A 6000-nucleotide genomic window follows, 5' to 3' on the forward strand; every position below is an offset into this window, starting at 1 on the left:
TTTCTCAAACTCCAGTGTAGCTAAGTGTGTTCATTTGACTAAATCCTGACCAGTGAGATAAGCAGAAGTATCACAAGACACCTTTGAGGTGATTTCCTTAAAAGGCAGCTGGCATGTGCCCTTTCCCTCTTCTTTTGTGTCCCTTTCTTCTTCCTGGCCAGGGATGTAGTGTGACGGCTGGAACCGAAGCAACCATCTTGAGGTCGTGAGGTGAATTTGTGACTGGAGGCCACACATGGTAACACAATGAGGTAGAAGGAACGTGAATTCCTGAGGACATCTGAGAGCCATGCTGCATTTTAACCCTGAACTGTCTATGCCCTAATGCATATACGAGAGAAAAATAAACTTCTTTCTTTAAGTTACTGTTGTTCTGTATTTCCTTGACTCATAGTTCAATCTAGTCCTAACCCAGTTAGGAAGCAATCTAGGCCTGTTGGATCCACTGTTTTAATCCACTCCTGTGGATAAAATGTGAAATGTTCAGACTCCTCAGGTAATGAGAGTCAACTGAGGCAAGGCAGACAGAGGGTAGAAGGATCATTTTGTGATTTTAGAAGATACAGATGACCTAAAAAGCACCAACTTTGGAGCTTGGTCCTCTTGTGGACATCAGTGTGGTTTATCTATTTAATCACTTTTATCACAAATTTCTCTATCTCATTAAATACAATTACCTGGACATCTACAACCAATGTGGAACTTGTGCAGATTACTTGGCCTCCTGAAGGAGAATGAACAGGCAGTTTTATACACTGTTTCCTACATACCCCAATTTTGGCCACCAGTGCAACTATAAAAATCATTTATATATATATTATATATATGAAATATTATATATTCATATTCATTTTCAATTTTTTCACATATATATTATTCACATACACATATGTAACATGATTTATATACACATATATATGTACATTGTATATATACACACATACATATTGTTGTTCAGTCACTAAGTCATATCTGACTGAGACCCCGTGGACTTTAGCACACCAGACTCCTCTGTCCTCTACTATCTCCCAGAGTTTGCTAAAGTTCATGTTCATTGAGTTGGTGATGCTATCTAATCATCTCATCCTCTGCCACCCCCTTCTCCTTTTGCATTAAATTTTCCCCAGCATCAGGGGCTTTTCCAATGAGTTGGATCTTCCCATCAGATGGCCAAATTACTGGAGCTTCAGCTTCAGCATTGTCCTTCCAATGAACATTCAGGGTTGATTTTCATTAGGAGTGACTGATTTGATCTCCTTGCAGTCCAACAGACTCTCAAAAGTCTTCTCCAGCACCACAATTCAAAAGCATCAATTCTTTGGTGCTCAGCTTGCTTTATGATCCAACTCTCACATCCATACATGGCTACTGGAGAAACCATAACTGACTATATGGACCTTTGTCTGCAAAGTGATGTTTCTGCTTTTTAATCCACTGTCTAGGTTTGTCACAGCTTTCCTTCTAAGAAGCAGTGAATTTTAGTCACTCAGTCGTGCCTAACTCTTTGAGACCCCATAGACTGCAGCCCACAAGGCTCCTCTGTCCATGGGATTTTCCTGGCAAGGATTCTGGAGTGGTTTGCCATTTCTCCAGGGGATCTTCTTGACCCAGGGATCAAACCCAGGTCTCCTGCACTGCAGGCAGATTCTTAGCTGACTGAGCTGCCAGGAAAGTCTAATTTCAAGGCTGTAGTCGCCATTGGCAGTGATTTTGGAGCCCAAGAAAAGAAAATCTGTCACAGCTTCCACTTTTTGCATATACATACATATTTATGAGGAGGTTTGACCAGAAGTCACATTCCCAGCTAATCAGATATTTTCTCAATCCTAGCCCTAAGCTATAATTTGGGCAAATACTGAGAATGGTTTTATGTCTGTGTTGGGGACCTAGAAGACATGCGAGCTGAAGAAAACCAAAATGCTCTTTTCATTTCCTATACTACACAGAATGCTTCTTCCAACCATTTTCTGTAATCTCAAGGAGAAAGCAGAAAACAGCAGGCCAAGCTACTACTCTAAGGAAGACTGCTCCTACTCTGAAGTAGGAAAAAGGACATGAAGACACCGAAGGCATCAGGTCTGTCCCATTAGATCCTTGAACAGATAGGCCTGGGTGGAGGCCTCCTAGTAGGATTAGCAGAGGATTAAGGCCTTTGGGAGGCCAAGTGGAGCTGAGTGATCACATATCATGCATCATGCCAGTAACACACTATGTATTGATTTAGAGAGGAAACGTCATTCCCCTTGTCTCATGTTTCTATGAAGAGAAACATGTTTCCCCTAGAGAAACACCGCTGGCCTCTTTTGTCCCCTCTCATTTGCTTACCCTGAAGGAGTCGGATAAGGTATCTGGCTGATGGCTTGGGGAAAGGGGCTGAGCTTGTGTGTGCCAGTCTTGCTGAGTCTGCGGGTCTTTGGTGCCTCGGGGGCTGGTACTCAGCATTAGGTTCTTTGTTCATCCATGTGGGAGGTCCTGGAACGGAAATGCAGTTTAGGGAACAGTTCCATTCCAAGGGATCGTGTCAGGGATCCTGAATGTGGCTACAGATCTAAGCTTTACCCTTTAATTAGATTGACCAATAAAGCTGATTTTTTTTTTTTAAAAAAGCCTCCATATGGCTGATTCCTTTGTAATATTTGTAAGTTAGTTACAAACTTGGGAAACGAAACCAATGATGTTATTTATCATTCCCCCAAACTCCAACAATTAAATACCCATTAAATCTACCATAAAAAGTTCAGCAATTGCATGGCAAATCTAAATATTGATAAATTTATTCATTCATCCATTCAACATTTAAGTTAAGACAAACTTTTTCAGAACCATTGCTGTGTCAGTCACTAGTCTGAAATAGTCAGCATAAATTTTAGTTTGAAATCTCAGCTTTATAAGAAGCATATATGTCTTATTTTCTGTATGCAACCTGTGTCTAGTTTCAGTCCCCTTTCCTTAGGCTGGATTTCTCTGTCTAACCCCATGGCCGTATTATAGTCTTGGGTCTTGGACAAGGTCGGTGTAGCTGAAGACGTAGGGTTAAGGACCCATCTGGTGTTGGACATTATTCTGACGTGCCCATCACCATGGTCCATGCAGTCTTTCGCTTTTCACAGCTGTCCCGGTCCTCACCCATCTTGCAGTGTTTCTCTTGGGTCTTCTGTTAACATTACAAGGACGCCTATGTATTCTCCCACCCTTTTCCTTCTCATAATCAAGCCAGGGATCCCTTTTTATTGAATAACACTAGAAGAAGCTTTTCTTAATTATGTTTTCAGTCAAGACATCCCCCACCCCCCGCCACCATGTCCCGAATCCTCACTCTTTTTCCTTTGCTTAATCCTCCTGCAATAAAATAAAATACTATTTTAGAGTAACATATTTTCCTGCCTCACTAGGTTCTGGAAGTAATTAATCTTTCCCCACAGAGCATAACTCTAGCTGGTGAGGAAAGATCTGTAAATAGATCATTATGATATAATTGGACTTTTAACAAGGGTATGTGCAGAGTTCCATAGAGGCAAAGTGAGAAGAGGATTAGGAATGACATCATGGTGGAGGTGATATTTAATTGGGGCCTTGAAAGATGCAGAGAATGCCAGGAATACAGGGAAGGACAATCCAGAAAGAGGAAATAATTAGTGTAGAACAGAGTGCAGGAGGAAGATGCCTATTGTGGCTGAACACTGGAGGCAGGGGAAGGGGTCGGGGAGTGGCTGAGCCAAGGCTGTGAAATTAAATTATGGCTGTGTGGACTGGGAAGGACTTCACCTGCCTCCTTAACAGATAGGACTTTATCCACCAGCCATCAGAAAGTATTCAATTCAACAAACCTTTCCTGAACATCGCCAGGAAAGAGGCCCTGCTAGGGGATGCCATAAAGATAAGGATACAACTTCCATCCTTATAAAGCTTAAAGGTTAGTAAGGAGGCAAAGCATATTGGTAAATATCTTTAGCATGTTTATTTAAGAAAATATTTGACTATTTAATGACGCATATGAGACATACACAAAGCAAAACACAGTGAGCAATATAAAACATAGACCTAAGTATAGATCCCAACAAGTCAAGACTCCAACACATCAGCCAGCTGGGTCCTACAACCTGCAACAGCCAGATGTTTGGAACGCCTAGGTGATGGATTAAACTTTTCACTTTTCATTCACACATTGACTTATGGAGAAACTGAAACAACTTAGACAGATAGGACCTCAGTTCTTCCTTTCTCATTTCACAGAGATAGGGAAACCAGTGTAGAAGGCTCATAAGAGCACTGTGAACTCAGACATGCTTTCTTTGTCATTCTGCCACTGCTAGCCACACATTTACTCCCCCTCCCCGAAATCTCTGTTATCACTAAAGGGGGATGAAGATTCCTGATTGCCAGATTGGTGTTAGGAGTAGACGTGTGAGATCAGTAGCCACATGGAACCTGGGGGCCATTATTGTAGTGACTCTGGGCAAAGTAATGGCCTGGTGTAGGGGGATGGAAAGGGGGAGTGAAAGTGAAATTGCTCAATCATGTCCGACTCTTTGTGACCCCATGGACTGTAGCCTACCAGGCTCCTCTGTCCATGGGATTCTCCAGGCAAGAGTACTGTAGTGGGTTGTCATTTCCTTCTCCAGTGATCTTTCTGACCCAGGGATTGAACCCGGGTCTCCCACGCTGCAGGCAGACGCTTTAGTGTCTGAGCTGCTAGGGAAGCCAGGAGGATGGAAAGGTGAAGAAAGGATCCTAACAGGGGAATGATCTAGTGGCAAAGGTCACAGGACTTGTTCACTGACCAGACAAGGGAAGAAGATTAAAGACCTTTCGGGCCTGAGTGACCGGAAGCATGGTGATGCCTTTTGAAACGAGGAATATCAAGTAAGTCTTACCACATCCTGTCTTCCCTTGTAGTAGAAGATTGCCTTTGACGAATACAAACCCAGAACACGGAACTGGGTTCTAACTCGCCTTGTGGTATGTCAGGCCAGTGTCTGGGAGCCAGCCTGGCCAGGGGAGCAGCTCAGAGGGAGTTTTTCTAGGGAGGCTTCCATGCCTGCCACGAAACCAGGGCTGCTGCTGAGAACTCTGGCAGAGTAGGAAGGCAGGGAGGCTCAGAGATAGGGGTCTTTGAGGGGAGCTTCTAAGGGGAATGAAGGTTTCCTCAGGTGCAAGAGGACGTGGAAAGGAGAAAGGATGAATTTGGGATTGACCTTCCTCTAAGGATTGGAACGCTTCATCAACAACCCTTTCTTTGTCCTCAGATCTTGCCTGATGGCCAGCCTGAGATTTGCTGGGAGATGACCTTTCAGGTGGGGGGTTCCACGTGATGTTATCAGGAGACAGGCAAGAGCCTATTCTGAGTGATCTTAGGTTAATTACCTTGCTTTGCAAAGGCAGGCAGGGACCATGGCTTGGAGTTAAAAGCAGAGCTTTCTAGCCAAGTGAGCAGTCATATGGGACAGAGAAATGACTTGAACCAAGGCCTCTGCTAACCGGAATATCAGATGGTAAAGTGAGGCTGCAGTATCCACTCAGAACACAATATGAGCCACTTGTGAAATTTAAGGTTTTCCATTAGCCATGTTTAAAAATGGTAAGAAGCAATGGATGATATTAATTTTAATTATATATTTTTAATAAGTCCCATATATTCCAAATATTACTTTTTAACATGTCCCACTAGCCACATTTCAACTGCTCAATAGTCACATGTGGATAGTGTCTACTGTATTGAATAGCACACATCTAGACCATTTGGGCCAAAAAATTTTCATATACCAAGTGAGTGGCAAAAAGGACGCTGCTGTGATTCTAGCCTGAAATATCTGAAAAAGCAGTGTATTGGCATTTACCCGCATGTGACTGGCAAAGAGCACCACAAGTTGAATTATCTTTTTTGCATCATCTCTTTCTATTGTCTTCTTTGTACCTCCTTTTATCTCATGCCGGCCAGAAAGCAAATGCTAAAATATTGAGGGAGCAAGGACTTGGTCATGTTCGCATATCATTTTCAAG

Source organism: Cervus elaphus, chromosome 20 (genome assembly GCF_910594005.1).
Source record: "Cervus elaphus chromosome 20, mCerEla1.1, whole genome shotgun sequence".
NCBI lineage: Eukaryota > Metazoa > Chordata > Mammalia > Artiodactyla > Cervidae > Cervus > Cervus elaphus.